The sequence below is a fragment of the Limulus polyphemus genome, unplaced genomic scaffold, assembly GCF_000517525.1.
Source record: "Limulus polyphemus unplaced genomic scaffold, Limulus_polyphemus-2.1.2 Scaffold5689, whole genome shotgun sequence".
Taxonomy (NCBI): Eukaryota; Metazoa; Arthropoda; class Merostomata; order Xiphosura; family Limulidae; genus Limulus; species Limulus polyphemus.
Window position 1 is genome coordinate 33,935 of NW_013671299.1, and position 11,321 is coordinate 45,255.

General features: G+C 33.2%; 1 pseudogene; it reads left to right on the top strand.

The window, feature by feature from the left end:
• The window catches only part of LOC106472874, a 36,011-nt pseudogene extending 24,947 nt beyond the window's left edge, over positions 1–11,064 (top strand).
• The last annotated feature ends 257 nt before the right edge of the window (positions 11,065–11,321 follow it).

Sequence of the window (11,321 nt, forward strand, 5' to 3'; positions counted from 1 at the left end):
GTGTTGTTGTCACATTTAATTTGAAAAGTTGCTGAAAGCTGATGAAAATACACAAAAGGTAGATGGAATTATTAAAGGTTTATTTTAAATGAATATTCCTTGTAAGATTGAGATATCATTTAAAGAACTATATATCTTGTGTTTTGTACTATTTTTAAATAGATGTAATACACAATGCACAAGCAGTGATAGTATTTATCATGCATGAATATCTAAATATCAAGGTAAAATGTACTAAACTTTTTTCAGCCTGACCTGTTCTTATCTTTGTCTTAATACAGTACCTTGATGGAGTTTTGGGGTTATATTTTACCAAACTTCAAAATGGGGTGTGGTGGTGTGTGTATAATGTAGTGTAATACTTGTGTTTCTGACCTGATCTGTTTTCTGAACGTGTGGGTGTGTGTGTGATTATATTACAGTAGGATTGAATCTTTTAAACACACAATAAAAATAATTAAAGGGTTTTGTAACAAACATTTAGTTAAAGATTAAGGAAGATATTTAAAGGTTTAGGTTTTCTCATGACATAATTGTTTTATGAGCCTATTATATCTGTTTATCCATATATAACAACTCTTAAGGGGCTTTATTGGTTTAAAGTACATATTAGAAATATTGTAATCAATAGTAATGAGTTAATTATGATACTATAAAGTCTGTGATGCTAACTTTGTGTACTAGTTCATGTTATCACTTTCTTTAGACTTTACATGACGTTTCAAATGTAGGTTTCATTTCCACATACAATTAAAATAAAGAGAGTAGAATTACATGCCAATTTTTTAAACAGTATTTTAGATATTTATTTGTTATTTGTAGACCAGTCAACATTTATATATTTATTTGTTATTTGTAGACCAGGCAACATTTATATATTTATTTGTTATTTGTAGACCAGGCAACATTTATATATTTATGTTATTTGTAGACCAGGCAACATTTATATATTTATTTGTTATTTGTAGACCAGGCAACATTTATATATATTATTTGTTATTTGTAGACCAGGCAACAAGCTATTCCTAACCAAGGTGTGTGGGATATGAGAGGAAAACAGTTTCACACGGGGATAGAGATAAGAGTCTGGGCTATTGCTTGCTTCGCCCCTCAGCGAACGTGCAGAGAAGATGCATTAAGGTAAGTTGTTTTTTATTATTATTAAGTTTGTAACCTTATGATGCTAAAAATTAGGTTTCGATACCCGTGGTGGGTAGAGCACAATATAGTCCATTGTGTAGCTTTGTATTTAACAAAAACAAAACCTTTTTTAATTTCTGTTTTTGTGAAATGTATTTTTTTCTTTCCTTATGCTTGAAGGTCAGGCATGGCCTTGTGGCCAGACATTGAAGTGTTCTTGGTTTTTATCCCATTGCCACAAAATCATGCTTTGTATTTTGGGGCAATGAATGCAGTAGAAGAGTGACAGTCAAATCTTACTACTCAGTTTACTCCTCAAACTCGTATGGATGCTTCTAGCGTCTGGCCAAAAAATCCCGATTTACTCATCAGAAGGTGATATCATCCGATAAGATTTATATCTCTTTGACTGAAAACTAATACAAACCATGTTATCATTCACTTTTTATAAACAGATTTAAAGTTCAGATCAACAAGTTGTGTTTAAGACAGTGTTTTCTTGTGAAGTCTTAACAGTTTATTTACATCAGTTTTAAAACAAAGATGGTGAGGCCACCAAAATGTTTTACTAATGAGCAAGGAATAAATCTGTTCAATCAGTTAGATGAAGGAGGGGATGATGATAATGGTGATTCTAATCTTGGAAGATACTCTAGTGAAAAAAGTGACTCAGAACAGTCATCAAGACTCAATTTCAGTGCTTCTTAATCTGATGATCAGAAGGGATCATTGCCCCATCCAGAACCTAGTGGTACAAAGAGACACAGAACAGTCATTAAGACTCAATTTCAGTGCTTCTTAATCTGATGATCAGAGGGGATCATTGCCCCAACCAGAACCCAGTGGTACAAAGAGACACAGAACAGTCATCAAGACTCAATTTCAGTGCTTCTTAATCTGATGATCAGAAGGGATCATTGCCCGAACCAGAACCCAGTGGTACAAAGAGGCCACAAAAGCTAGACCTGATCCACCTCCTCAATTTCCATCTACAATCAAAAGGGATAATGATTGGGCTGAGGTAGATCTACAAGATAGGTCAGCCACAAGTAACGAGTTTGAGTTTTTGCCAAAGAACAGACGTGATCCTGGTGTACATGCTGACATCATCGATAACTATCACCCCTCAACTGTTTCAGAGCTCTGTTTACAGAGCACCTAAGTAATGCTCTTATCACTGCTAACAACGAGTACACCAAAGCACAAGAGTTACAATGAAAACTCCTGCTCAGTGAAGGTTGGGGTACTTGAACTGGACTTCCATTAAGATCTGCTTAAGTTTCTTGCAATTACAACATCAGTGGACATCAACAAACAACCTAGTATTTGAGACTACTTTCTCACCCACCAGTCTCTCTCTACATACCATCAGATGTTCAAGAGGGAGAGATTTGAGGCTATTTACTCAACAGTGCATCATGTGGATACCCCTGGTGGTGAAATGGAAAATAAAATAAAGAGATTTTTATAAGGAATAGTGATAATTATTATGGTATCATGAAAATAATTCCAGCTGAATGATGGGTTTAAAGAGTAACTCAAACATTGGTAGTGGATACTGTTGACTAGCTGATTTCTCTCTTAGGTCAAAATGAAGAATAACTAGTGAAGTTAGCCTTTGTGTAGCATTGCACGAATATCCAAAACAAACAATTCTTATATTTAAATCTCTTGAGCTTCCCAAAATTTATTTATTACTTTTTAACACTGTTGCATTTATGTTTTATAAATTTAATGTCAGAATTTGAGACATTGTTAAAAAAGAAAAATCCATTTCTCAATAGCTTTCTTACTTTTAACTGGTAGTTGTCATTGTTTGTCAGTTTGTTTAAACAACTACCAGTTATCTCATACATTGTTTGTCAGTTTCCAGTTATCTCATATTAAACTAGTTGTCATTGTTTGTCAGTTTGTTTAATATGAGATAATGTTGTTTGGAAAGTATGGCTTACATACTTCATTATTTCAGGAATTTCACACAACAGCTGCAGAAAATTAGTAATGATGCAGGCATGCCAATCATTGGTCAACCATGTTTCTGTAAGTATGCTACTGGACCCGACCAAGTGGAACCTATGTTTCGTTACCTCAAGTCCACATTCCAAGGTTTACAATTAGTTGTGGTCGTACTGCCCGGGAAAACCCCTGTCTATGGTAAGTCGTATAACTTCGGTTTATCATTCTGCAGGATTGATAACATTTTGTTATAAAAGTTTATATTATATAAATTTTAATTCCTTAATACAAAAGGAAATATTTAAGTACATTCTCATTCGTAACTTCTCTGTCGTGGCTTTTCTTAGAACTGCTGAAAATATAGATATATTTATGACACCCACTATTGAAGATCTGCCCATGTTATTATAGATTTGAAGAAAATTTAACTACTCAGTGTGTCATTATCTGATGAACATGTTTCTAACCAATGGAAAGAGAGGTTTTCTGGCTAATAAAATCTTATTACTGTTTGTTTGTTGGGGGGGAGAAGTAGATATTTTGCTTCAGATGGCGTATATGTATGAACATTATCAACGTTTGCCTCCGGTTAGCTAACACGATTCTTTTAACCAATTTGAAGCTTATTTAGAAATCCAGTTAAATTACAGTAGTTTTGGAACATTCTCCTCTATTATGTGATATATTGTTTGTGTTCAAAAATGCATGTTTGAAAGCTACCTGAATATTAAACAAATAACATGCACTTAATTGTGTTTGTGATACCTGGTGTTGATCTACCACCAATGAGTTTATTGACGGGAGGATTACTGCTCAAGTGGGTATGAACTACAGTAATAATACCATAAAATTAAAGGTTAACGGTTGAAAATGTGAAACTAAGATGACCATTAATCCAGCAAAATGATCCGTTCAAAGAAGAATTTAAGAAAAAAGTATTGTCATTTTATTTCATATTTTTCAACTTTACATTTCAGTGTAAAGTGATTTTGTTACATTTAGTGTTTGGGTAGAGAAAACAATAAATAAGATGTAATGTTTTTCCAAAAAAAACAACATTTGATATTCATTTAGGAAGTCACAAAGGTTATGCAAACAAGATATGAAAACGATAAGATGAAAAAAGCAGTGTTTTTATTCTTATCGTGAAAATTGATTAGACTCGATAAGGCTTTGTATGTTCACAGATAAACCTTTATAAAAAAAAGTCAACTTTTTTTGTGTGGAACAGACTTGTAATATTTACTAAAAGCTTGCTAAAGATTGTGTAGATGTAGTAATTCAGAAAAAAACACTTTAGAACTTCACAAAAAAAAAGGTCAATCGAGTGGAGCATGCCATTATCAAATGGGTTAATATATGTTTATAATGGAATTGCGACATCTGTACTTTTTTTAGCTTTATCTCCTTACTGAATCCAATATAATAACAATGTTCTCGAATCACATACAGCGAGTAAGAGTAAAAATAATATAGTTTTGGTTTTATTTTTAGCGGAGGTGAAGAGGGTAGGAGACACGGTGCTTGGCATGGCGACACAATGTGTCCAGTCAAAAAATGTCAACAAAACTTCACCCCAGACTCTTTCTAACCTTTGTCTGAAGATTAATGTTAAACTTGGGGGTATTAATAGTATTTTGGTGCCAAGTATTCGGTAAGTATGACATTGGTTTCTTATTATAGTATATCTTGGTGCCAAGTATTTTGATAAGTATGACTTTGGTTTTGTACTGTAGTATCGTGGTACCAAGTATTTTGATAAGTATGACATTGGTTTGTACTGTAGTATTGTGGTGCCAAGTATTTTGATAAGTATGACTTTGGTTTTGTACTGTAGTATCGTGGTACCAAGTATTTTGATAAGTATGACATTGGTTTGTACTGTAGTATTGTGGTACCAAGTATTTTGATAAGTATGACATTGGTTTTGTACTATAGTGCTAGGTTTCAGTTAGGATATTTAGATGCATGTGGAGGTTACAAACCTTAAATCAAGAATATTTTTGAATTATTATTCTGATACATATTACACCTGATGTATTTAATAAGATTTTTGAGTTTATATATATTGTGTAATGAATATCTGAAAGTTAAAAGTTATTATTAAAAATATATCTGAACAACAACTAACCATTTAAGTTGTATTCAACAAACTAATGTATTCTTATTTATGTTTAATTATTTCCAGAAATCAGTGTGACTCATTTTGTCTGTTAGTGGCAAATCCTAAACTTTTTTTTTTTGTTTATTCTACTTGGTGTAGACCCAAAGTGTTCAATGAGCCTGTGATATTTTTGGGAGCAGATGTGACTCATCCGCCTGCTGGTGACAACAAGAAACCTTCAATTGCTGCAGTGGGTATTATCTTTCTTACAACGTGAGATAGATACAATATCATAATAACAGATTACATGATTTTTACACAACATATCTAAACCTCAGATGAAATATAATTAAATTTAATTTTGTAGAGAAGAAAGAATTGCAGCCACCAAACAAACATCCAATCATGATGAGTCATTGTGTAATGTGACCTGAAGAATTGCAGCCACCAAACAAACATCCAATCATGATGAGTCATTGTGTAATGTGACCTGAAGAATTGCAGCCACCAAACAAACATCCAATCATGATGAGTCATTGTGTAATGTGACCTGAAGAATTGCAGCCACCAAACAAACATCCAATCATGATGAGTCATTGTGTAATGTGACCCGATTTTTTCAGGTACCAGCTGAAGTAAGATCCATATTGCACCTTAATTTCACCAGCCTCACATATTTAAAAAAAAGATAGGAAAGAGCAGATGTGGGTGTTCAAGCCCACAACATCCCACAGTTTACTACCTTTTACTGTCTGCAGGCAGAAGTGGAAAGGTGGTCACTCACTGTTACATTTAGAAACAATTGATTTTTTAGTAAGAAAAAAAAACAATAATTAGAGCACTATATATCAATCGGGAAAACAGTAAAACTGTCCTTGAAGTTGGCATTTCATAATGACCTGGTGTTGAATGTTTGTGTTTTTTTCTTCTTCACAAAATTAAATCTAACTATTTACACACACACACACGAATATATATTTAAGACAACCTGTTGAATTATTAATGAAACTCGGCCATCTGGTGACACGAGGTTTTTTTTTATACCCCTTTAGGTAGTGGGTAGTATGGACGCTCACCCGAGTCGATATGCTGCAACAGTTCGTGTTCAGCAACACAGACAGGAGCACATCCAAGATCTGACAACAATGGTAAAAGAGCTTTTAATCCAGTTTTACAAGTCGACTCGTTTTAAGCCTAACCGCATTATTATGTACAGAGATGGTGTCTCGGAGGGTCAGTTTAGTCAGGTAGGTTAACTTTACACTTGTTTACTACTGTAATCATATTTACTTTTAAAACTTAATTTTCAGTTTTTTCAAGTCTTTTTTTTTTACATATGCACGTAAATATAAGATGTGGTTAATGTTTATAAAAAAAAGTAATATTAGCAGATAACAAGTAGGAGTCTGAAACCTAAAATATCTTGGATTTTTATCAAATTATCACTTCTTCTACGTGCAGGTTCTGGCCCATGAACTCTTGGCCATGAGAGAATCTTGCATGAAACTGGAACCAGACTATAAACCGGGTATTACTTTCATTGTCGTCCAGAAGCGTCACCACACCAGGTTATTCTGTAGCGACAAAAAAGAACAGATTGGAAAGAGTGGGAATATTCCCGCAGGAACAACTGTTGATGTTGGAATCACACATCCTACAGAGTTTGACTTTTATCTTTGTAGCCATGCAGGAATTCAGGTGAGCTTTGACCCTAATTTGCATAATGCAATAGTTGACGGAGGTTTCCAAAACAGATGAATACCTACTAGTGTGTGGTTTCGTTTAATGGAAACAAAGCAAAAGGTAATATGTGTGAACAAGAACAGAGATCAGAAATTGGTGCAGTAAAGATCCGGTGTTACTTGTTCGGACATTCTCTGCTCTGCAATGTTAAGAATGATTTTTTACACTGTTCTGTACGGTAACTGCAGCTACATTTATGGCCTTTGAGGTAGAGAAAGTAGTACAAGTCAGGGTCAGCACACATTAATTTTATTCAGGCAATATTTTAACTCGCAAGTATTTCTGTGTTTACCTGTTCATAGTCACAATATATGTGTGTATATTCATTAAATATAGTAGTAAAATATATTAACTTAAGAAAATTTTAGGTTCCTGATATCAGGCATGGCAGCCTGTGTTTTGTTTCTTGTACACTGCTGGTGTGGCTTGTGGGAAATCACTAATAACAATCGGAGGATATGAGCAAGTCAATCGTTCGCTATGAAAATCCTCGATTGTTTTATACATGGATTCGATTAAGCACCATAATCTGTTGATTGGTATTGTGGGAATCCCATTATTGAATTCATTGAGGTTTTAACGATAGAGTAGTTACCAGTTGATTCTGCCAGCCATTTACCATCTTTCTTCCCTCTGCTCACAAGTTAAAGATTAGGGAATGTGGCAGGTAGTCTAAGTAGTTTTGGCATGACTGACAAAGAAAAAAAATCTATAGGCCCAGTGGCTGAAAGGGCAAGCAAGTTTGGTGGCAATGGGAACCAAACCTGAAACTCTTAAATCACAAAATTGTGTTGGCTCAAAGCTGGACAAACTTGAATTAATAACAAAAAAAATATGGATTTGTATACATCCAAAACTACCGCACCGATCACCACCAATCATAACTGGGTAATATTTTTATAGCTGAGCAATAAATAAAACAATTGAAATTTCCACAAAAATGACATGTTTCAGATTTAACCAATAAAAGTTACAAACAAAGGAGTAAGTTTCAAATATAAAACAATCAAAAAACAAACTTACAAAAGTATTTACATTTCTTTAGTGAACATCTCGTGAGTGTTGCAACAGAAAAGCAAGACACTTTCATTGAAAACTGTGTCTACAAAGAAATACTTCAATAAAATCTACTCTGCGATGTAATACTGTGATGATAGCTCATTCTTAAACTAAAATATCAATAAAATCCTTTTTCTCAAGGATGGTGAACATTATTGAATGTCAAATATGAGTACATTGTTGTAGAACTGTCAGACAATTCCAGAAAAGGCCGCAGACCCAATAGCCTTCCACGGAACTAGTAGTTGTATCCGCCCGGGGGTTGCGAGTATTTCTGGTAGTAATCAAAAACAGTAACAATTGGAAGTACTGAAGAAAAAATAATAATAATAGGGGGGAAAACTGCTCCCTTGTAAAGTCGCAGTAAAAACATTTCAGAAATTTAATGTTCTTAATAAACAAAAAAACCCCTTATATCAACTAGAAATATGTTTCTAGTACATACGTGATAGTTGTTTAAAGAATATATTGATGTGTGTTTCATGTACTTAGAAAATTTATAATGTTTTCCCTTCCCCCTCCTCTTAAGATTTCTAACTATGCCAGTGAATGTCCTTTAGATATTAAATACACATGTATTAGGGTTAAATGAACTGGCTGTATAGAAGTTACAGAAATATTTTGTTAAATGACGTACAAGCAAACGTCTTAAAATTAAGATAGTTTATAACATTTAAACCAACGTCTCGTTTCATTTTTAGGGTACGAGTCGACCTTCTCACTACCATGTTTTGTGGGACGACAACCAGTTTTCTGCGGACGAACTTCAGTGTTTAACCTACCAGCTCTGTCACACCTACGTCAGATGTACGCGTTCTGTATCCATCCCCGCACCAGCCTACTATGCTCACTTAGTGGCCTTCCGTGCTCGATACCACTTGGTGGAGAAGGAGCATGATAGGTATGAAACTTAAAAAATATCTTTGTTTATGAGATGTGAACATTATAAGTGACAATTTAGTAGAAGTTATAATGTTTAATATGTTTGATTGTTAGTGTTATAATGTTTTAATATGTTTGACTGTTAGTGTTATAATGTTTTAATATGTTAAACTGTTAGTGTTATAATGTTTAATATGTTTGACTGTTAGTGTTATAATGTTTTAATATGTTTGACTGTTAGTGTTATAATGTTTTAATATGTTTGACTGTTAGTGTTATAATGTTTTAATATGTTTGACTGCTAGTTCTGTTACAATGTTTTGACTGTTAATGTTATAATGTTTTAATATGTTTGACTGTTAGTGTTATAATGTTTTAATATGTTTGACTGTTAGTGTTATAATGTTTTAATATGTTTGACTGCTAGTGTTACCTCTTAAAGGTAATATTTTATGTGTAATGATCAAATGTAAATTTTAAATAGGGTCAGTGGTCTAAAAATTCACCCCCCCCAAAAAAAAACTGGTAGCATCATCCCCACGTTGCCTCGATGCTGGTGTTTATGAAAAATATATTCTGCACATGAACTGAAAAATTAGAAAGAACATTGGTGTACAATAGACTGTTCTGGAAAACCATATTGAAATGGGTAAATAACATAGTTAGTAGTAGTGTACAGTAGAACACTTCTGTATCAAAATCCTGAATTCATTTACTTTGAATAACATAAAGAAAAGTATGGGTAACTACATCCATTTTGTCAAATAAAACCCGTTTATGTAAAGTAATCTTACTTATCATAGATTGTAAAGACACTCATTATTATTTTTTTATTTCTTTAGTGGTGATGGCAGCTATCAATCGGCAAATGGGGAAGATCGAACTCCTACAGCAATGGCTCGTGCTGTAACAGTTCATACCGACATCAACAAAGTCATGTACTTTGCTTGACAAGGGTAAACCTTAGGGCATGATTAATAATATAGTTTTTGTTGACTTGGTCAACATCTGTACCTGATCCAACTCTTTAGAGATAGTCTCTAATGGAGGACCTAGATTTTAAACATATAGGAAAGTCTTCTAACAAGATAAGTCGCATCTATGTATGTGATGATATCAAGTGTTGGTAGCTGTGCACAAGTTAATGGTCAGTTTAATCGTTCAGGACCCGTTTCTACTCCGTTTATCTAAACTTGTATCTGTCAGAAATGGGAAGCAACAACCAAATAACCTTATTTTGTAAAAAAAACAGTTATTGTTTAAAGTTTCTGTGTTTGTGCTAACCGGTGTTTTTTTTTAAGTTATTGTTGATTTCTCAACACATACTTTGAAGCCGAGCCATTTCTCTCCATAAGTCATAAAGGACGAAAGACTACAGATTTGACTGGTTTTATATTTGTATCTTTTACATTTAAACTCCTGTATTTATATGGTTTTTCAGTTAATTATAATTGTAAAATCTGTGCATCAATTTATCAAGGATGAATTTTGGGAAATACTTACAAAAGATGACAAATTAAACTGTTTTATCATGTTAATTTTAGAAAAATTATAAACATAGTTGTGATATGAATGTTAACTGAAATCCATTTTATTTTAAATCACACTGTGTTAACCTTCTTTGTATGTGACCTTAATCGTGACCCACAATCTTATCATGGATGTATATGAACCATGCTGTGTGTGTGTGTGTATATGTTTGTGAAGTAAGGACTTATTAGCATGCTACATATTTGTACATAACAATCTTATACGGTGTTTTCTTTCTGAACGAAGGTACAAAATTGGTGCACAATCGGGTTAAAATAATTTACACTAACTATAGTAAGAACATTTCAGTGGAACTGTAGACATAGTACGTTTGAGGAGTTTAGTGGACCACAGCTGCCTGTTGAATAGAAAGGGGGAAACATTTCATCATTTATACAAAGGACCTCTTCAAGATTTCAGAATGCCCCAGTATAGAAGCTGAAATATCATCTTTTATTTCCACAGGCAGCTTCAATCCATTAAAGTTTTCAAAGCCAGGAAACTCAATGTGTCGAGAGAATTAGTATTAAAATACAAATAAGGTAAAAAGTATAATTGTATTTTATTTGTGTCTAATTAATATCTTCTTAAGAGAAAGAAAGAAAGGACTTATCTCTACACAGATAAATAGTCATTTTTTTTTAATAGAAGTTGTCTGGAATTATTAATCATTTAAACATTACGTTGAATTTTAGTTTTAGTTCTCTATCATGTAAGTTATATTTTTAAAAAAATGAAACCTTTTTTTTATATCTAGGTGTAACTTTAGAAATTTGATAGAAAAATTCAATTGAACAAATTATTTTTTTTTGGTAATAAGTAAACCTTTAATTGTTTATTGAACGTGTTACGCTATAATTTGGTTTACCTACAAAAACTATAATCAATGTGATGGTGGTGTTTGTTT